Raw genomic sequence first — 26,699 nt, 5'->3', positions numbered from 1 at the left:
GAATTTTGTTAAAAAAGGTTTTTGCGGTTAAAAATTTAACAACTAAACTACTTTCTGTTAAACTAAAAAAATCATTTTTTAAAAATTTCTTTTTAAAAAATTCAACTTATTGGATGAGAATTCCTGAATTTTATTGAAAATTCGTCTCTTTTGGTAGTAAATTATTTTTTTTGTTCAAAAATTAATATCTCTTAGTTAAAAATTCAACTTTTTTGTTGAGAATTCTTAAATTTTGTTAACATTTTGTCTTTTTTGGTAGTAAAGAAATATATTTTGTTTAAAAATTCGTCTATTTTGGGAATAAATTAAACGTTTTGTTTAAAAAGTAATCTTTTTTAGTTGAAAATTCAATTGATTGATGTATTTAGTTGAGAGTTCGTCTTTTCTGGTTCAGAATTTAACCAGGTTTAAATGAAAATATTAACTATTAAATTTTTCGTTGAGATTTCACTTTTTAGGTTAAAAATTGAACTAACTTGATAAAAATTAGTTTTTTTATCGGTTTGAAATCAATTATGTAACTGAAAATTTAACAATTCGGTTGAAAATGCGACTTTTTTGTTAAAAACTTATGTAATTTTTTTAACATTCGTCTTTTTTGGTGAAAAAATAACTTTTTGGTTAAAAAATCAACTATATGGTAACAAAGGATGCATTTAGATAAAAATTTAACTGCTTTTTGAAAATTTGTTCTTTCTTAGTTAAGAATGTATATTTTTGCGTTAAAAATTTGTCTTTTCGGCTTGAACATTGTATAATTTGGTAGAAAGTTTAACTGATTGGTCATTTTTAGTTTTTCAATGTAACTATTTTGTTGAAAATGTATGAAATTGGTGCAAAACACTTCTTTGTTAAAAAATTAAACTTTTTGGTTAAAAACGAATCTGTTTTAGTATAAAATGAAACAAGCATTTTTTTAAATCAAATATACTTAAATTAAAAAAAAATCATTTTCGCTCATTTAACAAAATTATAACTTGAACACAAAATATATTTAATTAGCATGTTTGACTTCATTGCGACTACATCGGATAATTTTTGATTTTAAAAAATCACTCGATTTTTTAATTTGCAATAAAGCATAACAACTTTAAAAAATAGCAGTTTTTAATTTTTTTAAATTTGGTAATTTTTGAAGGTAGGTCAGATTTCAAATTAAAACTTTCAATGTGTGTATTTTTGAATTGCAATTAAAAAAAAATTGAAAGTTGACCCTCTGAACTTGAAATCATGTAAAAGAAGAAATATTATCTTAGTGGCAACAAAAATTATTTTTTTATTTTATTTAAATAGTTCGAAATAAGTTGTAGCATCTTCAGCTGTTTTATTAATGATTCTCCGTATTATCCGAGCATACACCTCGGTTAATGCGGAGTGCTTGGATGAGTCCTGTTGCCTCGGATAAGCGGAGCCTCGGATAATCGAAGGCCGGATAATTTAGGTTCTACTATATTTGAATCACTATTTGAATGTCCATTTTCTACTAATTGTGTGCTAGTGAAAATTGCACTATGAAAATGGTGAATTTCATCAATTGAAATAGTCAAAGAAAGATTTTTTAACTATTTTAATAGTGTACCTTTCCAAATTAGAGTAGTTGAAGAAATGCTTTCAAAAACTTGTATTAAATAATTTTTCTTTTTGTTTCAGGTGAGCATCTTCACATTTCGTTTGTTTCCACGTCATGTTAAATCCTTTGTAAGTATTGCCAGGAAATATTTATATTTCATACTGAATTTGTGGCTTTTGAGGAATTTAAAGGCCTTCACAAAAATGCAACAAACTCAGAGAAATTCAGACTGAGTCAATCAATTAAAAATAATTAGAAGAAATTCAAGTGAATTCAAAGTAATTATAAATACTAGACGAAACCAAACCTACATGCAGCGAGGAGAAAATCCTGACATGTTCTGATCTTTCTGTCGTGATCATGAAACGTTGATATAGAAGTATCCCGTTTGAATTTTCAGTAGGGCTTCAGATAACGAGAGTTGAAAAGAAAGTAACAGTACCAAATCGTTTAGAGTTTAAAGATTGGTTAAAGATATCGATACATTTCTTATCTTATTATAATACAACAGATTTCGGACAGAGGTGGGTGTGATCCATATTCTGTTCCATTAAATGGAATTTCGAACAAGCCATGATCTTCATTCTTTAACTGCCTTGAAGTAATATCAAAAGAGATTTCTTTTAGTAAGGAAGGACTGTTCAGATAGGAAATGATAAACAGGGTGTCCCAGAACTAAGTGTCTGAATTTATATGGCTGTATAAACAAACAAAAAATAAAACAAAACTTCCTTTGGCAAAAATTTATTGAAGCTTTAGTTTTCGAGTTATGAAATGATTCATCTGAACCAATCAGGACCGCCGCATACGTGCGTGAGAGAGAGAGACCAACGCTGTGTTAGTGACCGCTGCTGAGGAGAAAGAGGCAGCGGTCCCTAACACACCGTTGGTTTGCCTCTCACGCACGTATGCGGTGATCCTGATTGGTCCAGATGAATCATTTCATAACTCGAAAACTAAAGCTTCAATAAATTTTTGCCAAAGGAAGTTTTGTTTTATTTTTTGTTGGTGTATACAGCCATATAAGTCATAAAAAGTTTCAAAGGATTTAAAAGTATTTTGAATCTTTAAAGGTATTTTAAAAGACTATAAGAAATTTTTAATAATTCCAACAATGTAAAAGGTTTTCAAAGGATTGTAGAGATTTTAGGATATTTTTAAAAATTTCAAAGAACTTTTAAGAGCTTTAAAAAGTTGGAAGGGATATCAAAGGATTATAAATATTTCAGTTATTCAACAAATACCAAGGAATTTTTAATACGTTTCGAAAGTTTGAAGATATATCAAAGCATTTGAAAGGGAATTTAATTCCAAAAAAATCTCCAGAACTTTAAAAAGTTTCAGGAAATTAAAAAAATCCAAAGTATTTGAAATATGTCATGTTATTTTAATAGATTCCAAGACTTTTTCAATAGATTTTAATAATTCAAAGGGTTTTCAAAAAATTTTAAAGACTTTTTTTGGTAAACAATTCCTAACAATTTTTAAGAGCTTTAGCAAATGGCAAGCGATTTCAAAGGAATCCGAAGTATTTGCAAGGTTTTTACGGTATTTAAAAATATCTCGATAATTTCTTAATAGATTTCAGTAATTTTAAAGGTTTCAAGGTTTTGTAAGATGTTGGAATATTTTTTTGAAACTTTACTTGAGTGGAGAATTGATCATTTTCGCATAAAAAATGTTACTATTTTTTTTTAAAAATCAACAATTATGTTAAGAGTTCATACTTTTTGGTTGAGAATATCAACTATTACGTTTTTTTGTTGAGAATTTATTTTTTATAGTCGAACATTCATCTTCTGAATGAAAATTGAACTATTTGGTTGAAAACTACTTTTGTTTTGGTTGATGATTAATATCTTTGTTGAAGCAGTTTAACTAATGTGTCGAAAGTTAATATTTTTGGTTTAAAATTTCATTTTTTTAGGGGAATTCATCATTTTTTATCTTAAAAATGCATCAATTTGATTAAATATTTTTCTTTTTTTGAATAAAAAAGCTCAGTTTTATGGCAAAAAACTCTTGTTAAAAATTCGTCATTTTAATTTGAAAATGGATCTCCTGTGGTAGAAATTTAATCTTTTTTAGTAAATAATGTAACGTTTTAGTTCAAATTGATCTGTTTGGTTTAAGGATTCCACAATTCGGTTAAAAATAAACTTTTTTTTTGTTGGTGATTCGTCCTTTTAGTAAAAAATGCAATTGTTTAGGAAAAAATTCAACTGTTCGATCTAACATGAACTTTTTTGTTCAAAATTCTTATTTTTGGGTCGAAAATGAAACAGTTTGTTAGGAAATTCGATTTTTTGCTTGAAAATTCAAGTTTCGTTGAAAATTTTTTGTTTACTAAAAAATTTTTCTTGGTTGAAAATTTTACCCTTTTGGTGAAAATTAGTAAATTTTATTCAAAAATTCATCTCCGTTATTAGAATTTTTATCTTGTTTAGGTGAAAAATGCAACAATTTTGTTGAGAATTAATCTATTTTAGTTAAGGATTTAACTTCTGGCTGAAATATCCAGAAAATATTTGTCTTGAGAAACATATCTTTTTGTCGGAAATTCAACTACTTGGTCGAAAGTTCAAGTTTGGTGAAAATTCATTTTCTTAGTTGAAAATTTATCCATTTTAATTGAAAATTCATTCTTTTTATTCAAAATTAATTTTTGAATTGAAAATTTAACTAGACCGGTTAAATATTTAATTATTTTAGTGGAAAGTAAATTTCTCGGGTTGAAAATAGTTTTTGTTTGGAAACTTAACTTTTTTGAAGATTTTTTCGTTAAAAAATGATTTGAAAAAGTGAAAATGTAGCTATTTCATTGATGGTTGAATATTTGTCTGTTTTATTTGAAAATTATTTTAATTAATTAAAATTATACAATATTGCCTCGGATAACGCGGCGTCTCGGATAACGCGGAGCCTCGGATAACGCGGAGCCTCGGATAATTGAAGGCCGGATAATCGAGGTTCTACTGTGCATCGTTATTGAAACTCGATGTTAATCCTGGTAGAATATCTAGCTTGTTGCGTCAATATCCAAATTCCGTACCAATCTTGCTGTCATGATTATGAACTTTTGATGAAGAGATATCCCGTTTCAATTTTCAGTAGGGTGTCAGATAACAAGAGTTAAGTGGAAAGTAAGAGAATCAAGTGAATGTTAGTGCTCGATACGGTTTGATATAACGTTATAGACTTCACGGTAGTAGCCTCCTCCTCCAGAGCGAGACAAATGTAGTAATGTACCTATGGAGGAGAACCGGGAACTGGGAGTTGGTTCCGACCCCGGGGCAGGCACCAGCTGTCCCATTTAATAGAGCAATAAAGACTTGAATGGAGCTTTGATTTATGCGCCTCCTATTATTAACAACAGAGCTTAGGTGGATAACGTGTGTAGGCTATGTCCATGGTTACAGCGATACGCACCTATAGTCCTATAGGTACTGGTTCAACCTCAGTTCTACAATGATCCACAATGCGAGTGAGTCCTTCCATTCCCTTTTTACTTTTATTTGCCATTCAACGGATACCACGGATAAAAAACGACCCAGCGCGTTGGAAGCTTTCGCGAGGTCGACAGCGTTATTGTTGCACTGACAGATTTCCTCACTCTTCCAACACATGGTGTTGAAAGTCGGTTCTGCTTCAAATACCAGACTGACACTTAACTACCTGAATTGCAAAACGAGTTATTTGATCTGGATCAAATTGCTCTCTGTATTTGCTTCATATATTTTGTTTAGATTTTTCTGGGATAAGAACAAGCCTTCAAGATCTTTGGATTTAGTTAGTGATCTGGTAGATTGATGTGTAATTACAGAATCCGATTATCATTTTCAAAGTGTTCATCGGTGTGTCATTTTTACGCCTCTCGCAAGGTTAAAAAAAGTAAGATAAGAAGGGCTGGGATGCATCAAGGGAATTTCAGACCCGGGAAGGAATTCGAGTGTTTTTCTAACCGCCGGGCAGAACTCAAGTACAGCTGAATTCTGAGGGTTCTGTAAGTCGAGGTGCAAGTTCTGTTGGAAATAGCTCGACATGAGTCTAATTTTAGCACATGAGTAACCGGAAGTCGCATGCACTTTGATATAATCAAAATAAAATCCTCATCGCGTTCGAGTGGCAATGAAAGGGGATCCAATTTGCGGCTCGGTGCAGTCGAAACAGAATCTTGAACACGCGCTGGCGCCACTATGATGATCGAGACTGTATTATACTGAATGGTCCACTATGGTCAAGTGTGTCCAGATTCCAGATGACTGATAGATGCACTTTCGCTTCATACGCAGACGAGCTTCCTCGAATTAGCATCAGTATCTGATATATTCCATTACCTTTTTGTAAAATTAGATGTTTCTTAATTTTTATTGATGACTTTAAAACAGGAAATATGTTGTTTCTTAGAGGAAATTAGCCGAGTGTAGAACCTGCCTGATTGCATGTGGTTTCGATCTAGACATTGCAAAAAAAAATCTATTGTTTATTTAGTGAAATTCCACGTTGAATCACCTCTAATAAAGATATTTCTTAATTTTGGAAGAGGAAATATCACGTGAGAAGCTTTAAAAAAATTGATGAATTTCCCCAAGGTTCTACCTCGATTTCAACTCGTCTCATACACCTGGAATTTACGGAACGCAATCTTTCAAATATTATTTTTAATCTAGCACAATAAAATTTAAAAAGCTTTTCACGGGTTTCCGAGTTATAACTAAAAATGTTTCCTGAAAGCATTAAAATCCTTCCAGATGCCTTGAAATTTGTTTAATCTCTTTAAAAACTCTTGGAATCGTTTACAATACCCTACAATATTTCGAATCCTCTGAAATCCCTTCAAATTATTGAAAACTCGTTAGAATTTTTCAAGATATCAGAACATCTTCAAAATCCTTGATGAGTTCCTTCGAAAGATGTTCAAATCCTTTCTGATACTTTAAAATCCCCCGGTATCAGTTAAAAATTATTTTTAAATTGCTGACAATATTTAAAATATTAAAAAATGTTTCTCACTTAAAAAAAACATAGAAAATATTTTAGAGCCGGTTTAAAAGAGATCTACCGGAACTGTGGTAAATCCCAGTCCGCTTCTGTTTATAGATATTTTATTGCCAAATTCAGGGCATAAAAGTTGACTTGAAAAGTCATCAAATTTCGAGAGAATGGAGGCGGAAGCTTTCATTTTTGCGGTTTAGGCGCACGTCACTCAGGGCCTGCAGAGTGATAATAAAACCCGACTTTAAATTACAAACAACATCAAAAAACAAGAAAATTGTTTCGAGGCATACTATATTGAATAGAGATAAAAAAAAGTTTGATTAAAACAGTTGCTTTCGAAAGAGGACTGGGAATCTGTCGGTTATAGCTTTGTCAGTTGAGGGCACATGATGAAAATATACAATTCTGATTTATCCCCAAACCGTTCAAAATATAATTGTTGACGTTTAGTGATTGATTAATATTTTTTTTCTCTTCTCTCTTGAATAATCGTTTAAGCAACCTTTTGCTACGTCATGAGCATGGAATAAAAGTAAGAAAGACGTCTTAAAACTCGTTTTACGATGACAGGTCTTTTATTTTTCTAATACCAAGCTGACGATAATCGACCCATTCGTCATGGCGTGTATGGAGTGTAAGTCTTCCCTTCCCACATCATCGACCATTTTCGCAATGTCAGCTGGTGGTCAATGATGCCTCGTTAAGTCGCGCGATCAGAGAGAATAAATAATCCTCCTACCATTTCTTGTGGGGGTGGTGGTGAGAATATATCTTGCGCGAAAGGGAAGAAAAATGAGGAAAAAGAATGTGATTTTATCCATAGTGGACGAGGATTCACCGCTGTCAGAACGTATCGAGTCCTTCGTTATTTCACGCTGACCTCGACCTCTCTTATGTAAGAGAGAGGGCTTTTTCACCGAGTCTTAAGGGATTCCAGATCCGATATAATTTTTCTTCTCGCCTCGAGGATTGCGCGACCTCTCATTTTCCTTGATCTCCAGCTTCAAGTAAAGGCTCGCGGTTGACAATAGCAGTGATTTCTATCTATTGAATTTCTTCGCTCTGATTCCAATCCCCACTTCTCTTCAGATGCCTCATTCCAAGCGCGTGTCTCTCTAGCTTGAGTTCCCCGTTCTTTTCTTTCTTGCATCTATCGGGTGTCAAATGATGCGTATAGAATGGACTGGAAAGCTGGGTGGATCCATTATCGATTCCTGAGTGATTCTTCGGGCGAAAGGAAAGAGTGGAAAGAAGGTGAAGGAAAGGGGTGGAGGAGGTAGCTACCCTTCTGCCCTGTTGCCGAGCATGTCGTACCACCCGGTGATACGTAGCAATCCCTTCCAGCAACTTACTGTCACGAATAGCCTGGAAACGCACCGAGGTGTATTTTTGTGTCAACTTGAAACGAAAGCATCAACCTTTTTCTGAAAACGGGAAAGGGTCCGAATTAGGCTCCTTTCCTCGAGTTGACACTTTGATATGAACTAAAACCACTGCTTGAATCAGTTATTGGGTTTAAGTTAGGAATTTGATTTTTAAAACCCGGTTGAATAGAAATAGCCAGATGTCCAACTGTTTGCTAAAATATCATGATCATTAGCATGAGTTTCTTTATCGCAAGATGACTCCACTTCCTAAGGTAAAGGCCTGTAATATTTTTACCTTTATTGGGGTTATCAAGTTATAAATTGCATCCAAAAACAAAAATTTTAGAGCTGGCCAAAAAATACTAGTCAACACTGACAAAGCTATCGGATCCAAATAGAATTATGGATCATTATTTCAATTGCCTCTACAGCATCTAATTCTATACAATCTAATTATGCTTATCAACGAGTAAAAATGACAAGGTTTCAACTCGGATATAAAAAAAAAGAAAAAATGCTAACTGCTTTATACAAACTGAGAAGCTTTTAACTCGTGTGAAGAACTCTCAAAGCTTCAAAATCCCATGTAACTTTTATTGCAGACATCAGTGCAGACAACGATTGCACCCAGAAGATTTTACGATGTCCCCTATTGGGAATTTACAGGACCGACTCTAATTACTGAGAAGGTAGTACCCCGAAATCAAACTGATCCGATTAAATACAGCTGCTTTAAATAGATTTCCAATTTATACTCCTATGTATACTGGTGGCTCAAATTGAATCACTGGATGTGGATACGTTATGGTTTTTCCATAGCAATATTAAATTATCACCTTTTTGACAACACATTTACTATACTATGCAAGTTTTTAGAGAAACCTTTTGGACACTGATAAATCGAGGAAAAGAAATCATCCTAAACTGGTTAGAGTCTTATCTGGGAATCGAATAAAACGAGACAGTAGATACTTAGTCAAGTCAGCATGTCTACTCCCAGAGCTTAATGTGTCGGTTCCTGCTCATCATAAAGACTTCAAGAATTACATATGTCAATCTGTCAAAACCTTCTAAAATGATCATTGGAAATCCTCCAACAATATCAAGCTGCACAAGGTTAGAAACGATTTAGAAAAAAAATTAAATCTTAGAGAACCGTAGACACCAAATAACGCTGACGAGGATCAGAATTGAGCACTCTAACTTAGCCTATTCCCACCTAATCACCAGAACTGGGTCTGAATATTTAAATTAAGTGCTCAATTTCAAACACTATCTATAAATTGGATATGATAATGTTTCCTTTTACCATTACGAAATTTATCAAACGTATTGTAGTAGCCAATGATCATTGCAGTTGATGCGAGTTTAAGCCTTCATTCACTAAAAAAATACAACTTTCGTTTGAAAGAAACCCGTAAGAAAAAAATTGAGATGCTGTATCTGTAGAATTAACTGCTCAAACTTTAATGCTGACTTTTATCTCTACTAGCATCTTATCCACTAAAACACCTCATAAAAATGATATAAAAAATTTATGTTCCAAAATCCGAGGTCCAACATTAACGCAACATTTTGTCAAACGAATATTATTTAATCCAGCAATAATTTTCTTAAACGGGCAACACCGTAAATCATTGATCTTGATGAGTAGCTTATTCATTTCATCATCCACGTAGGCAGATTCTGTTGCAATCAATCTTTTCTTTTTTAAAGTGAAGCATCTTTCCATCCTTTTTTTGGCTACGTTTTTTTTTATTTCAGAACGTACCTGCTACAAAGATAAATTTTTTTTACGACTGGTGATAAATGTCAAATGTAATACCAGACTGTGCCGTAGGTAACCGGCCGCTGGTCGTGACCTGTACGAGATAAATTTCCGCTCTGCTATTTTTCTTCCTCCGTTTTTCAATTGCGGAGATATTACGAGAATAGAGGAGAGGAATAAGAAGTGGTCGGGCTCGATGCGTCCGTTGGCGGATAGAGGCAATTTTTTAAAAAGAACCAAGAGCGGATGTGCTGCTGCAGCGAGTTTTAGAGCACCAGAGAGGAGAGGCGAGAGATTATAATTATGCAAATGTCTTGTTGCGGGAAGAAGCCGAGCAACAGATGTCTCGAACGACGACTCAAGAAACTCGTGGTTAGTGGCGCCGGATATAAATACGTCTTTCGCTAACTAAATTCACCCCTGCCAAATAAAAAAAAGAGTCTCTTAAAACAAGGAAATTTTGAGAAAAGAAATTTTAATTATTACAAGTCTCGCAACCCCTATTGAAGATAAAAATATATCGCGAAAAGGGACAGTTCGAATGTAGATATTTGAAGTATAAGATAGTAGAGCGAAATATTTTATCATAAACTGAAGCTTCCGAGATTTTAGACTGAAAAATTCAAGTTGTTCTACGATTGCAGGAAAACATTATACCCCTATCAAGCTTGATAATCACTTGAAATGGCAATCGCTCGAAATTTTTTTTTTAAAGATAAAGTGCGAGAATTACGGACTCTGAACTGCCGCTTCGGAGTCGGTAATTAGGTTACTCTTGTAAAACAGTGGTTCGCCGCCCAGGCTTTGTCGCGGGTACGTGCGAACGACAAGTACGAGAGTGTTAAGTCGGAAAATTAAAACCGCCACGATAACGGGCGAGAAATATGCGAAACGTAATTTGGGTACTTGCTCGCGGTATGCCAGCGCAATTACATCTTTCGCCTCTTGTATCCTTCTCTTTGTCTCTCGCTCTTCCTGTTCCGAACTCAAGACTTGTCTTCGGTCTGGTCGCGTGGGTGCGGTTTCGACAACACAGGAACGACTTTAATTTATAGCACTGGTGTTAATTATGCGGACTGTTAACGCGATTATCTTTACGCTTCGTATACGAAGCCTAGATATACTGCGTCACATATGACGCATGTCCAGTGTCCACTTCCTCCCGATAGCAGAGCAACTTGTGGAGGAAGAGAAACTTTTTCTTCTGTTTACATAAATATAATTTACATTGTGATACTGCACCAATGTGAATTATTTTTCTGAGGATTAAAAGAGCACACAAGTCTAGAAAACTGAGATTGCCAGGTTCTTATCGAAGTTTCAGAACCGTAATTGTCAAGTTTTGCAGCCTGGGATGGTAAAAGATAAGGACAGAACTCTCAAAACTCGAAGTTTCCTCCCGAGCATCCGCCGAGTCGATTTACACCTTTCCGTTAACTTAGTTTCTGGGATCCTTCTCGTGAAATTAAGCTCGCCTCTTGTAAACGACTTTGCTTTTCTCTGAATGCCTGTGTAGTAGAGGTAATACCTTTCCAGTAATCGAATTCGATTCTGCAGATCGATGGAGATTGAATTTTTTAGGGGAATCTTTTAAGAGGGATATTGTCTTTAAGCTCTAGTGTCTCTAAATCCGAATGTTAATTTCAACTTTTACCGCAAGTTTAATCCTCTTCCCAAGAGTTGATATTTGGTTTGATGAAATGGGAATCAGTGTCTCAACTGAGGCACTTTTTATACATTAGTAGACATTACTAGCGACTCTCGCTGAGAGCGACTTGTCATTGGAGACCTATGCTGTCTTCTTCGATTTCCCTTCGGCATCGAGTCCATTGAGTTCGTCTCCGAACTTTTCTTCGAACACGATTCCATTCTGCTTCGGGGGTAATGAGATTTCTTCGAGCGCGAATCTTGTAATAAGAATTCTTCGGCAAACTCCGAAGTGCACAATAAAGGCCCTTTTCTTCGTTCCTTCATCTGAACGAAGGACACGAGTGGGAAAGAAAGCAAATATAAGCTATTGAACACTGCTTGAAAAACCGCTCGCACCATTACTTCGTCGAGTTGTATTTATGAGAAACACACCCCATCATATAACTTCCGTTAGTCCTGATTTAAAACTTATTTATTCAGGGTCCTCCTGCTTTGAATTTCATAAAATAAGTTTTGATTTTACTTGAGAAATCCTTTCAAGAGTCGTTGAATACTTGAAGTAGAATTCAAGTTTTGGTGAACTTTGCTTTGATTAGTAATGCTTATTATTAAAATCGTATTATTGATACAAATGAGGTGAAGAAACCTTAAAGTTTATAAAGACCTTGATGTCAATAGCTATAAGCGATCTGGTTCGGTAATGTAGTTGCAGTTCCCTGTAACTGGACTCGCAGAATCTTTAGAGAGGTCTTGCTGATTAGCTGATGAAGGAAGCAACAACAGTTTCGTAGCTGCAGAAGCCGTAATGGAGATAACTATGACGAGACACGGGGTTTGCTCAAGTAATTACGTCCAAGTTTCCTCAGAGTTTCAGAGTATATCTCTGGTGCTATGTTCAAAACCCCCCAGTGCGATCTACCTAACCTCTGGTTTTCGACTAGCACACCTCTGTCACGGTCGACTCGGTCACGTATATCTGATGCCGTTGTGTCTATGTAGCTACATAGAAAGACGAGACTAGATAACGTGCGAAACTCCTCGCTGGCGATTAACGACCCGGAAACGCCGTTATTTATGCTGCACCGATTCACTTTTCGGGCTGTAATTAGCCCCTCTCACGCATCCGATTCCCCGAGAACTTCTGCCTTAATGAAGAACTTGCACTTTCAGATTGCTAACTCTGCAGTCGAAAATTGAACAAGTAAACATCAAACCTTTGTTGTTCGTTCGCTTGATTAAAGGACATTGATGTATTCTAGACTATTAAGTTGTGTTAAGATTAGTTATAATTGGTACTTTGAAGGGTTTTAGAATAAAAGTTAAAACTCTTTTAGGACAAGGGAGGTGGCAAAGTTCTCACTGGAATCAAAAAGGAGTATTAGTTGATAACAAAATATTTTTCCATTAATGGTAGAGCGAACAGGGGATTTCATCTCTTTCAACGAGGTATGTGGATCGATGGGTGCATTTAGCCGTTTATCATTAATCAAAGCACACAGGTACGCAGGTGCTCGCTTATAGTAGCTACCAGATTGATGGATGAGCCGACTGCCACGCGATTCGTCCATCTGAAGTAGCATTTGCCTCCAATACGAAAAGCTCGATTGAACGGCACATGCTAATGAAAATCATTATTCCCATTAGTTTCGACGACGAGAAACCCTCGACTAATCTCCTTTGATCTCTCCTTACGTGAGCGGGGACACGAGAGCGAAAAAGTTTATCAAAGCTCTGATCAAATCGGAATCTTGCTTTATCATTCTCAGTGAATCGAAAGAACTTTTAATTTATTTTCATTGCGGTTTAAAAGAAAAAAAAAACTCTTCAGAATCAACCCTATTACTTTCCATGATAAAGGTAGCCGCATTATCAAGTTTTATTGTTCAGGGAAAAGTCAGGGATTAAAAAAAAAGTTGAAAAATTCAGGGAATTTCTATGAAAGGGATTTTTAATCAATGTCAAGGATGTCTAATTTTAATTTTAGTTTAAAATTGTTGGCAAAGAAAATAAGAAAATTTTAAAGAAAAATTTAGAGATTTTGAAAATGATGTTTGCAGCCACCCGGATATAATATTCTTGTTACGCATTTATTTGCCTTTTATTTATATTTATTTTTTTCAGTTGCCTCCTTCTAATGATTATTTTTTTAGTAAAAAGTTTTATTATTTCGTTGCAATGTCGACTATTTTAATAAAAATTTATCTCTTTCGTTTATTTTGTTAAAAAATTCATATTCATATAGCGTTGAAAACTAAACAATTTTTTTTTCATTTTAAACAATTTTGGTGGTTGAATGTTAACTATTTTTTAGAAAATGCGCTATTTGTTTAAAATTTATATTTTTCTGTTGAGAAATAAACTGAAATCTTTTCTGTCTGAGATTTCAATTTAAAAATTTTTTTTCGTTTTTTCTAAACAAATTTCTCTTTTTTAGTACAAATTTAATCTTTCTTGGATAAGAATGCAACTACTTGGTAGAGAATTAGACTACTTTGTTAAGAATTCATTATTTTTGTGTGGAAAATTCGAGTTTCTGAATTAAAATTTCAATTTTTTTTCTTAAAACCTTATTTCTTGTAAAAAAATGCATATGTTGTTGAAAAAAAAGTCAACTGGACTCTTTCTTAGATGAAAATTCAATTACTTTTTTGAATTTTTGTTATTTTAAACAAAAATTCATCCGTTTTAAGAGAAATTTCATTTTTTTAATAAAAACGCAAATATGTATTGTAGATAATTCCAAAATTTTATTAAAAATTCATCCTATTCGTTTAGAAATTCGTCTTATTGGATTAAAAATTAAATTTTTTCGTAGAAACTTATTTCTTGTTGAAAAATTCATATTTTGTTCGTTAAAAATGAACTGTTATCTTTATTAACAGAAAATTGTACTATTTTGTTTTAATTTATCCTTTTGATTAAAGAATTCTACTGTGTTAGTAGAAATTTTATTTTTGTATAAAAATTCTACTTTTTTGTTAAAAATTCAACTACTTTGGTAACAATTAGACATAAATGTAAATTTTTTTTGATTGAAGGCTCATTTTGACCTCATTTTGACCTTTTTTAGTTTAGAACTAAAAAAGTTTAATTTTTTTCATAAAATCATACTTTTTGTTTAAAAGTTCACTTTTTATAGAGAAAATTCGTCTTTTGTCTTGAAGTTTTAACAATTTAAGTAAACTTTTATTTCTTTCTTAAATGATAAATATTTATTTGTTGAAAGTTCGTCTTTTTGTTTTTAAAATTCTTGTTTTTTGTATAAAATTCATCTTTTTTAATTGAAATATAAACTATGACACTTTCTTGTTGGGAATTTATCTTTTTACATTGACAATTTAATTATTATCTTACAAATTTATTTATTTTGTTGAAAATTCAAGAAATTTGTTAAAACGCCACCTTTTATAACAGAAAAAATATTTTTTCTGTTTAAAATAAATTAATCAATTTGAAATTTTTTAATTTTTAACTGAAACACTTTTTTATTTCGTTTATAAAAGATTCTATATTAGAAGTATTTCAAGATTAAAATGTTGGTATTAAAAATTCAACTATTATGTTAAAAACTTAATTATTCTGTTTGAAAATGTAAGTATTTTGTTAAAAAGCCATCTTTTATAGTAGTATAGACATTTTTTTGTTTGAAATAATTTAATCAATTTCAAAATTTTTAACCTGTATCTAAAATACTGTTTTTTTTTTTTGTTAAAATTAATTTTGCACAAAACTTTCTGAAGAACAAATGGAAACAGGTAACTCTTACAAATGCAAGTATGCTCTTATAGCATCCAACCAATCGATTCTTTAGAGAAAAATTAGGAAAAAGTTCGAAATTTTGAAAATAACTACGTACAATCAATCTCAAAAGTCGACAAACTTTAAAATTATTTACAAAATAAATAAAAAAGATCTATTATAGATTTCTGGAAATCTTGACAGAAGCTTCTAAGTTTACTCTAGAAAAAATGGTTCAAGTTAAAATTTTTTATTAAACAGTAATTATTTAGGGTTTTAGTTTTTGCTTTCTCTTTAGTGAAAGTTTACAATTCTTATTTAATCCTAGTGGTCAATGTGTTATTTTACTGTTTGAGGGAATAATTAAAATTCTATTTGGGTGGTGTAATTAAAATTTAAACTATGATTGTTAATAACAATAATAACTGTCTGATTTCTAAATTAATGTTCGTAATAAAACCAACACAAATAGAAAATTTAGAGATTCCTTCGAAGAATAAAATAAGGGCTTGATCATTAGGATTAAATAAAAATGGTAACTTTTCCCTAAAGAAAAAGGAAACACTAAACCACTAAATAACTACTGTTAAATAAACAATTTTCAAAGATTTCAAAGATAGTACACTTTTGAGATCGATTGTACATAACGTACATCCTCAATTTAAAATTACCTATTTTTTTATTCAGTTGATGACCATTTGCATTCTTGTCATTTTTTAAGTTGAAGTAGGAATGAATAAGCATGAGAGTGACCTGGACGTAACTAATGACTTTGTGAAATCGATAAGGAGAGTTTACGATGGCTGGTAGAAATTCCCGAGAGGAAGTAACTCGAGCGATGAGAAGGATCGCTCTTACTTGTTGATGGATTTTCAATAGCTGGGGACTGCAGATCTCGATATTCTCGATTCTACATAGTACATAGCATCGAAAGGCATGCGAGCTATGTAAGCCATGTATTGACAAACATCGCGACCAAAGTGCGTGGGTTAGCAGGTTAATGTATTAACGCTTCAGGAATACGATTTACAGCTCACCGGTGAGACTTGAGCTGATAGAATACAGATGCCAGGTTGCAGGAGCCAATTTGGATCACTTGCTGGTGTCGGTCTTGAAAATGTATCGACTCGTTAACTCAACTTGCTCGAAACTCGATCCTGCTTACTAGAAGTCTTCGACAGAAAAAGTCTTTTTGTTGCATATTCATCTCATTCTTACAGGTTGCTTTATTAGTTACACCTACTCTATCTATAAAGGGTGACCCAGACTCAAGTGTCCGGACTTGCATAGCTGAATGAAAATTTAAAAAATAAATCGAAAGTTCCTTTTCCAAAAATCAGTGGCAGTTATATTTTTTGAGTTATAAAATATTTAGGCTCGACCAATCAGGAGCGCGGTATAAAAAGACGAGCGTGCGTTAGCGGGAGTCTGATGTAGTGTTACTGTGGAGAGGGCCGAGGTGGGGTTAGGGTCGAGTGAACAGAGCTCACTACCGAGCTCACTACACACATTAGACTCCCGCTCACCCTCGTGCAACTGTTTATTCACTACTCCTGATTGGTCCAGCTTAAATATTTTGTAGCACGAGAACTAAAACTTTAACTGATTTTTGGAACAGGAATTTTAGATTTATTATTTTTATTTTTATACAGCTAGATAAGTTCGGACACTTGTTATTAAACAAAAAGGAACATCCCGAGTTGTGTTTTATAAATAACCGATTTTTTATTGTAAAGTTTGTTAAATTTTGATTGTTTATCTTGAGTAATAATTGCCCAATGAAAAAGTTTTACTAGAAAAATTTGTCAGCCGCATCAAGCTGAATACGAAGGTATATTTTGTTTTGCGTTTTGGTAATTTTTTATTATCGCTAGATTGTCCCGAGTGGAGAATACTTTTATGTGGTTTCGAGAGCTTAACGAATTATTTCATCTGTCACCTCAATTATGTTTAAAAGTCACCATTTTTGGTTAAAATTTGAATTATTTGTGAAAAAATTAAATTTTTTTTATTGAAGATTCAATTTTTTTGAATTAAAATCATCTTTTTGTGTTGAAATTTTTTGTGAAAATTCAACTATCTGGTTGAAAATGAACCACTTTGTAGAAAATTTGTATTTTTTTTAAATTCATCTGCTTCGTTAGAAATTTAGTATTTTCTGCTTAAAAATATCATGTATTATATTTTCTGTTGAGAATTTTTTTTTCGCTAAAAATTCTTTCTTTTTTTTTTAAATTAAAATGTAACTATTTCGTTGAAAATTAATTTATTTTAATTGACGATTCATATCTTTATTCAAAAAGTGTAGCTAATTTGTTGCAAGTTCTTTTTTTGGGTTGAAAAATCAATTGTTTTGTAGAAACATCATCTTTTTATTTTAAAAATGCAACAATTTGGTTAAATTTTTTTCTTTTCCTGAAAATAGCTCAATTTTTGAAAAAATAAACTCTTTTGTTAAAAATGAGACTTTTTCGGTTCAAATTCAACTATTTCCGTAGAAAATTAATATTTTTTTCATAAAAAATGCAAATGTTTGGTCGAAAATTAAAATTTCTGGATTATAAATTCAACAATCCGGATGAAAATAAACTTTATTGTCCATAATTCTTATTTTTGGGTTGAAAATTAAACAGTTCTTGTAGAAAAATCGTATTTTGGCTGTAAAGTGAAACAATTTGAAAGACAGTTTTTTGCTCCCGGAATACCATTTTTTGCTCTCTTGATTAAAAAATCTTCCTTAATTGAAATGTAAACTATTTTTATTGAAAATTGATGTTTTTTAGTTAAAAATTCAACTGATTGAATAATAAATTTAATTATCTTGATATAGAATTCAATTCTTTAGTTGAAAATGTACTTTTTCGTTGAAAATTGAAGAATGTTGTTGGAAATTCAATTTTTTGATAGAAAATTCAACATTCAGGTTGCAAGCTTTTTTTTCTTGACTGGAAAATCTTTCTTGGTTAAAAATTCAACTCTTTTGATGAAAATTTGTACATTTTATTTTTGAAAATTCATCTCATTAGTAGAATTTTAACCTTTTTTGGGTAAAAAATGCAACGGTTTGTTTGAAAATTAATCTGGTTTGGTGAAGGGTTTAATATAAAAATTTCTCTTGGATGAAATATCTGACAAACAATTTTTTGTTAAGACATTTTTTTGTTGAAAATTCAACTACTTGGTTAAAAGTCAAACTACCTTTAAATATCTTTGTTTAAAAATGTAACTATTTTGTTTCAAATTCGTATTTTTTCATTGAAAATTCAATTACTTGGTCGAAATTTCAACTTTGGTGAAAATTCATTTTCTTGGTTAAAGATTGATCCATTTTAATTGATAATTCGTTTTTTTTGTGCTTGAAAATTAATTCTGTAACTGAAAATTTAAATAGTCCAGTTGAATATTTTAGTCTTTAAGTTGAAAATTAATTTCTTAGGTTGAAAATAATTTTATTTTATTTTTTTGGAAATTTAACTATTTTGAAGAATTTTTAAATGAAAAATGAATTTACAAAGTTAAAATGTAAGTATTCTATTGGTGGTTGAATCTTTGTCTGTTCTATTTAAAAATGTAAATTATAAGGTTGAAAATTGATTTATTTCGAAAGAAAAACTTTTTTGGTGAAAAATTAATTCCTTTGGTAGAAACTTGAGCTATTTTGTTAAAAATTCTATTTTCTTGTTTGAAAGGTAACTGCTTTAAATGAATATTCAATTATTCTATTTGTTGTTGAAATTAGGTCTTTTTGAGTTGTAAAGTAATCATTTTATCTAAATTACGCCTTTTTGTGTATAAAATACAATGTTTTTCGTTAAACGCTAGGAACTTAGAGCTGGAGGGAGAAGTGATAATACAAAAAGGTGTGTAGTCTGCAAATTAAAACATTTTAGGCACTGGTCCTTGCGTGTTAACGAAATAAGGAGGAACTTGCGGGAAAAACGCAGCAGGCTGTCCTCCTTGGATCGCTCCGTGTATTCAGAAAATAGGGCACTTTTACAAGACTTTCATATTGAGTCCGTCAAACGCTAGCCATTTCCTGGTGCCATGCGGCAATTTTTTTTTTTATGACAAAAGCAATCTGAATATATAAACTATTTATACAATAAAAAGTGGGTAATTCTAATTAAATTAGATGGATTTAGATTTCTCTAAATGGTGAAAGGCATGTCAAATCATTTAGAACTGCGATGTATTCTGCTTGCATTTTTTAAAAAGATTGATTAAATGTGCAATGCGAGATAGGAAGAGATTTCACTGGAATAAATTGAAGCTGTCAGGACTCATTGCGCACAGATCAGTCACCTTACAAAACTGTCAATATCATTTCCAGACGCTCTCAACTGAATTATCGCAAATGAACAAACTTGACTCTTGAGAGAGATTGAATAGTAGATCAGAATCAATTCTCGCTTGAGATTTTTTTAAAATAGTATTAACGAGTAGGAAATTGACAGAAATACCTTTATCAGGATGGCGCCTTGACCGGGAAATCGGAAAATGACGAGGAATTTTATTCACCGGAATAGCGGTAAATGACCGGGAGTTTTATTGATCGGAAACCCCGAGAAATGACCGAGAACTGTATTGGCCGGAAAACCGGGAAATGACCGGGAATTTTATGGACAGGAAAACCTGAAAAATGACCGGGAATTTTATTGGCCGGGAAACCGGGAAATGACCGGGAATTTTATAGACAGGAAAACCTGAAAACTGACCGGGAATTTTATTGACCGGGAAACCGGGAAATGACTGGGAATTTTATTAACAGAACAAGCCAGGAAACGACAGGGAATTTAATTAAAAAGCCGGATTTACTTCTGATCGATGCCAAATTCAAGTTTTCAATGCAATTTTTGAGGTAGAAAAGGATTTTTTAAAAAGAATTACAATTTGGATTTAAAATTTTTTGTTGTTGTTGAATTCTCCTTCCAAATCACAATTTTTGTTTGATTGTTCATTGCGAACTCCTTCTTTTTAGTTAAAGATTCAACTACTTGGTTGAAAGATAAACTATTTTTTGTTTAATTAATTGTTTTGGTTGAAAATTCATCTTTTTGGCATAAAATTCAACTATCATAGTTAAAGATTCATAATTTTAGGTGCAAGTTCATTAGATTTCATAAAAATTAATTAATTTAACTGAAAATTAAGCTATTTCAGTTTTAGTTGGAAATTAATCTTTTCTAGTTAAAAACTCGACGATTTAGATGAAAATTGGTATTTTTTTGTTTGCAAAATTCAACTACCTGTTTCTTTGAGAATCCACATATATTTTTAAAAAATCTCTTTTTTCATAGAAATTTATCTATCTCTTTAAAAGTTAATCTTGTTGATAAAAAAGTCTCCTTATCGATGAAAAATTTAAGTATTCCAGTTAAATATTTCTTATTTTAGTTGAAAATTCACCTTTTAGGTTGTAAATAAAATTATTTGGTTAAAAGTTGAACTCTGTTGTTAAAAATGATTTTTTTGTTGTGAAGATTCATCGTTTCAATTCAAATTTTATTTATTTGTCAGAACTTTCATTTTTTGACAAAAAATTTAATTAGTTATTTCTTAAATTAAAACTTATATATTTTAGCTGGAAATTGGACTTTTTTGGTAGAAATTAATATTTTTTGTTGAAAATTAATCTTTTTTGTTCAAAATTATTCCTTTTGGTCAAAAATTTAATTATTCTAGTTAAAGATTTATCATTTCAGTTGAAAATTCATCCTCTTGGCTTGAAATTTAACTATTACAGTTAATTGTTTACAATTTTATTTAGAAATTAATCACTTTGTCTTAATATGTAACTATTTTTTCAAAAGTAATTTTTTTAACTAAAGATTTAATTATTTGAGTTTTGGTTCATTAAGCTTTGGTTGTTTTAAAATAATTATTTTTAACTAAAAATGTTACTATTCCATTTTTTCTTGAAAATTAATATTATTTTTGTAGTTCCAAATATAATTATTTGATTGAAAATTTTTCTTCTTTAATTAAAAATGCATTAAATTTTGTTGAGAATTTGTATTCTTCGGTAGAAACTTAATCTTTTTATTCGAAAATTAATTTTCTTGTTTAAAAATGTACCTTTTTGGTTAAAAATTCAAGTTTTCCTTTTAAATACTTATAATTTAGTTGAAAATTCATCTGTTTGGTTTCAAATTGAACTATTCCATTTAACTATTTATAATTTTATTTTCAAATTCATTACTTTTGTCGAATTGAACCATTTTGTTGAAAATCCATTTTTTTTGTGTTGTTGAAAATTAATTTCTTCAATTGGAAGTTTAACTATCGAATTTTATGTGAAAGATTTATATTTTTTAGTGGAAAATTTAAGTCTTTTTTCAAAATTCATTAATTTTGCAATGTTTTGCTCTTGTATCAAAAGATGTTTAGAATGAACGTCAGGCATTGAAAGAAAAAGTTTGCGTTTTGCGGAAAATATGAATATGTGAATTTTATTTTACCGAAAAAATAAAAAAATTTGACCAGGAAAAACCTGAAAATGAAAACGATAATCTAACAATCAAATTTGTACAACCAGCACAAAATATTCACATTGCAATTTGAAGAAAAATAAAAAATTTTAAAACAAAAGAAAAAAATTTATTTTCTTTTGGACACAAATAAAAAATAAAAATGAGAAGTCAACCAAACAAATTATCTGCCTTCCCTTTTTATTTTTTAAGTCTTTCTTATTTATATTATTATCAAATCACAGGAAAAAAACATTTGTAACAAATAATCATCAACTTTTTGGCACTCATACAGCACCCTTATCAAGGCAAAAAAAAAATGGAGCAGATAGGAACAGCAACGAAACAACGATGCTCTCTCCCTGTCAGCCGAGCTTGGATTTCGTTGCTGTTCCTTCCTGCTCAAAAATTTTTAAAATAATTTTTTTTTTTTATTTCACACACATCCGTTTATGAGGTGTAACGACCGACTAATAAATATAAACTCCTAACGAGAATATTGTCGCCTAAGGTGATGGAAGTTGAATGTGCGTCCGATACACATCGACGTGTTATATACTATATCCAATCAGGCCCGAAGAAAAAAAAAGCACGTATGTAAATGGGTGGGCCAGTACATATTTGTACACACGCTTTCACGGGGTGTTTGCCTACATATAAGGAAAGATAGAACAAGGTAGATGTGGATGTGGATTGCTGATGTGAATGAGTTGAAGAAGTATGACAAAGCCTGGCGCCTTAGCATCGCGATATACACAGGACAGACACGATAATAAAGCCAATTGTGACCCTACGTGAGAAACCGGGACATACGTAGAGAGATTTCAATTACGTCTTGTTAGGCCAGCAACTGGGCATAATGGTCCTTCTTCTGCGCTCCCGAAGCCAACCTAAACGCCTACGACTTGGAATTTCCTTGCTTCTCTTATTTGGTAACAAGACAACTTCAATGAGTCACTAAAAGGCATAAAACAAACAATCAGGGTGGCGACTTGACCGATAAAGATCGGGAAATGATCGGGAATTTACTTCTGATCGCATTTAAATTCAAGTTTTCCTTATTTAAATACAGGGTGCCGGCTTGACCGGGAAACCGGGAAATGGCCGGGAATTTTATTGACTGGGTGGAAAAAATGGAAAATGCCTGGAAATTCAGGTAAAAGACCGAACATTTACTTCTGATTGCGGTGAAATTTAAGTTTTCATCATTCAGATATAAGGTGGCGACTTGACCTGGAAACCGGGAAATGACCGGGAATTTTATTGACCGAAAAAGAACAGGGAAATGACCGGGAATTTTATTTAAAAACTGGGAATTTACTTCTGATCGTAGTCAAATTCAAGTTTTTCTTATTAAATACAGGGTGTCGACTTGACCGGAAAACCGGGAAATGGGCGGGAATTATATTGACTGGGAAAAAATGGGAAATGTTTGGGAATTTAAGTTAAATATCGGACTTTTACTTCTGATTGCGGTGAAATTCAAGTTTTCATCATTTAAATACAGGGTAATGACTTGATCTGAAAACCGGGAAATGACCGTGAATTTTATTGACCGCGGGAAAACAGGGAAACGACCGGGAATTTAATTTAAAAACTGGGAATTTAATTCTGATCGCAGTAAAGTTCAAGTTTTCAATAATTAAATACATGATGGCGACGTGACGTGTAAACTGGAAAATGGAAAAAAACTGGAAAAAACGGGAAATGCCCGGAAATTTTTTTGACCTAGAAAAAAAAACCTGGAAATGGCCGTGAATTTAATTTAAACGCTGAGAATTTACTTCTGATCGCAGTAATGTTCAAGTTTTCAATATTTAAATACAGGGTGGCGACGTGATCTGGATACTGGGAAACCACTGGGGAAAACCGGGAAATGACTGGCAATTCAATTAAAAAATTGGAAATTCATTTAGAATCCCAGGCATTTACTTCTGATTGCAGTAAAATTCAAGTTTTCATTATTTAAATTTCGAGAAACCGCGAAAGGTCGGAAAATGACCGGGAATTTTTCAAACGGGAAAAAAGGGAAATGACCCGGGAATTGAATTTAAGACCCGGAAAAATGTGTGTTCTGGCGAAAAATTCGTTTTTTTTATGTAGAAAATTTATTTTTAAGGTTGCAAATTCTACATTTCTGGATAAAATTTCACCATTTCAGTTAAAAATTCATCATTTTAGTTAAAAATAAATGAGTTTCGATGAAATTGGATCTTTTCTGGTTAGAAATTCAACAATTTGGATGAATATTTGTCTTTTTTAATTGAAAATTCAAGTGTTTCAGTTTAAAATCAATTCAATCAGTAATCAGTAATCAGTAATCAGTAGAAAATCAATCTTATTCTTTAAAAATTCATCTTTGTGGTAGAAAATAGAAGTATTACAATTAAATATTCATAATTTTGTTTAAAAATCTATCTTTTTGTCTTAAAATTCAACTATTGTTTTCTGGCTTGAAAATTCAATAATTTTTTTGATAAGAATTCATATTTCTAGTTAAAAATTGTCTTATTTGGTTCAAAATTGAATCACTATGATGAGAATTGAATAATTTTGTAAAAAGGTTCATAATTGGTTGAAAAACAAACTGTTTTTTTGAAAATTCCTTTTTTAGATTAAAAATTCAACAGTTTTTTGTATAAAAATTCAAGAAATTCCGAATTTTTGGATAATAATTCATATTTTTTATTTAAAACTTTTATTAGTTACAATTTTATTTAGAAATTAATCACTTTATCTTAAAATATAAATTTTTTTAAAGTAATTTTTTTAACTAAAAATTTAATTATTTAAGTTTTGGGTGAAAATCGAACGTTTTTAGTCAAAATTATTTTTTTTGTTTGAAAAAATATTTTAGTCGAATTATCATTGTTTTAGTTTAAAACTTTAATTTTTGTTTTAAAATTAATCTTATTAACTAAAAATGTTACTATCCCATTTTGGGTTAATTTTCTTTTTTTAGTTTCAGATTTAATTATTTGCTTGAAAATTTTTCTTCTTTATTTTAAAATTCATTTAATTTTCTTGTGTAAAAATTCATGTTTTTGGTTAAAAATTCAAGTTTGCCTTTTAAATATTCATAATTTAGTTGAAAATTCATCCGCTTGGTTTAAAAATTGAACTATTTCATTTAAATATTTATAATTTTATTTCAAAATTCATCACTTTGGTTAAATTGAACCATTTTGTTAAAAAATCATTTTTTGTTATATGTTTTATTCAGAATTTTTATTACTTTTTGTTTGAAAATTAAACCGTTTTGTGGAAAATTCAACCATTTTTTGGATAATAATTCATATTTTCATTTAAAAATTTTATTATTTGGCTCAAAATTAAATTATTATGTTGGAAATTAAATAATTTTGTAAAAAGGTTCATAATTTGTTGAAAATTCGTTTTTTGGATTGAAATTCAACAATTTTTTGGATAATAATTTAAAAATTCCAAATTTTTGGATAATAATTCATATTGTTTATTTAAAACTTTTATTATATGGTTCATAATTGAATTATTTTGTTGGAAATGCAATCCTTTTTTAAAAAGTCATACTTCTTGGTAGAAAATTCAAATGTTTTTTTAAAAGTTTTTTCTTTTTGCTTGAAAATTACACAATTTCTTGGCTAATAATTCAAATTTTATTAAAAGGATCTTCAAAATGAACGTGATAATTTACAGTGAATGTTTGAGTTTTGCGACAAATATGAATATATTTTTTTCTAATTGACTCGAATAATTAAAAAACTTGACCGGGAAAAATCGGGAAATGACCGGAAATTTAGAATTTTCGCTGAATCGCCACGCTGAAGATATAAGGGGCCGTCCATAAAAAAACGTAACCAATTGGAGGGAAGGAGGTGGTCAAAAAAGGGTCAAAAATTTTCAAGGTAGTTTATGAACAGCCCTTAAGGACCGTAATTGTATTTTCATTTCTAATTAATTTCAGAGTATGTTTAGACGACACATTTCCCTGAGTTAATTGCGTATTTCACGATGGGGAGGAAGACAATAATAAGAGCGAAATTCGGATCGACCCTTTGCCACAAGAAAGGTTTGTTATCCGAGTCGAAATAAGTCCAGTAAGTCGCAAATTGGAGAACGGAGAAACGGGCTACAGGTAGAGCCAGACGGGCTGTCAAGAAAGGAAAATAAACTCCGCTCGATCGTGCGACGTTATCGTTAGCTGACTGGCAAAAGGGCTCTTCCTCCTCTGATTCCTTTTTTTATTTATTTTTATTGTGCATACTTTGCGACCTCACGAAAGCAACATAAAAATGTATGCGATTGTTGAATTTCCCTCCACATCCCCAACGTATGTCTCCTCAGTTAGTGGAAAAGTTTATGGGACTCTGCCTCTGTGTGCACACACTCGTAGACGAAGGAGCGCCTCCCTTTGTAGGAAAAATGTTTCTTCCAAATTATTTGAAAAAGGAAGAATCTGATTTCCAGAGTAGCTGATTCGCGGAAAAAAAATTGCAGGAAATATCACCCGATTTTGTAAAATTTCATGGGATTTAATAAGGTTTCCGAGGGTCTCAGTGATTTTTTAAATCCTTTAAGGTATTTTAATAAATTGTCCAGAATGTCAGAAAATATCACCCCATTTCACGGGATTTGATAAGCTTTCCGAGTATTTTAACGGGTTTAAGGATTTTTTAGAGCTCTCAAGATATTTTAATAAACTTTAAAGGATGTCAGGAACTGTCACCCGATTTCATAGAATTTCACGGAATTTAATAAGGCTTCCAATGATTTCGATGATTTTTTAAAAATCTTTGACGATATTTTAATACATTTTCCAGGATTTCAGGAAATATCACCCGATTTCATGGGAATTAATAAATTTTCGGGGGATTTCACTGATTTTTTAAAGCTATCAAGATATTTTAATAAATATTCCAGAATTCAGAAAATATCACCCGATTTCATGGGATTTAATAAGGTTTCGGGGGATTTCAATGATTTTAAGGATTTTTTAAAGCTCTCAAAATATCTTAGTAAATTTTTTAGAAATTAAGGAAATATCACCCGATTAATGGGAATTGATAAGGTTTCCGAGGATTTTAACGGGTTTGAGGATTCTCTAGAGCTCTCAAGATATTTTAATAAACTTTAAAGGATTTTATGAACTATCACCCAATTTC

General features: G+C 31.5%; 1 protein-coding gene across 2 annotated transcripts in view; it reads left to right on the top strand.

Annotated features, from left to right (window-relative positions):
- LOC117176228 (discoidin domain-containing receptor 2-like) overlaps positions 1–26,699 on the top strand; it is a 161,111-nt gene that overhangs the window by 31,948 nt on the left and 102,464 nt on the right. Inside the window, exon 2 of one of the 2 annotated variants that reach the window (XM_033366369.1) lies at positions 1,651–1,698. The exons of the other annotated variant lie outside the window; for it this stretch is intronic. The gene's annotated coding sequence lies outside the window, so the exon portion shown is untranslated. The remainder of the gene's footprint in view (positions 1–1,650; positions 1,699–26,699) is intronic. 2 annotated transcript variants of the gene reach the window in all.

Source organism: Belonocnema kinseyi, chromosome 7, assembly GCF_010883055.1.
Source record: "Belonocnema kinseyi isolate 2016_QV_RU_SX_M_011 chromosome 7, B_treatae_v1, whole genome shotgun sequence".
NCBI lineage: Eukaryota > Metazoa > Arthropoda > Insecta > Hymenoptera > Cynipidae > Belonocnema > Belonocnema kinseyi.
The sequence above is the reverse complement of the archived record's forward strand: the minus strand, read 5'-3'. Positions and strand labels throughout refer to the sequence as shown.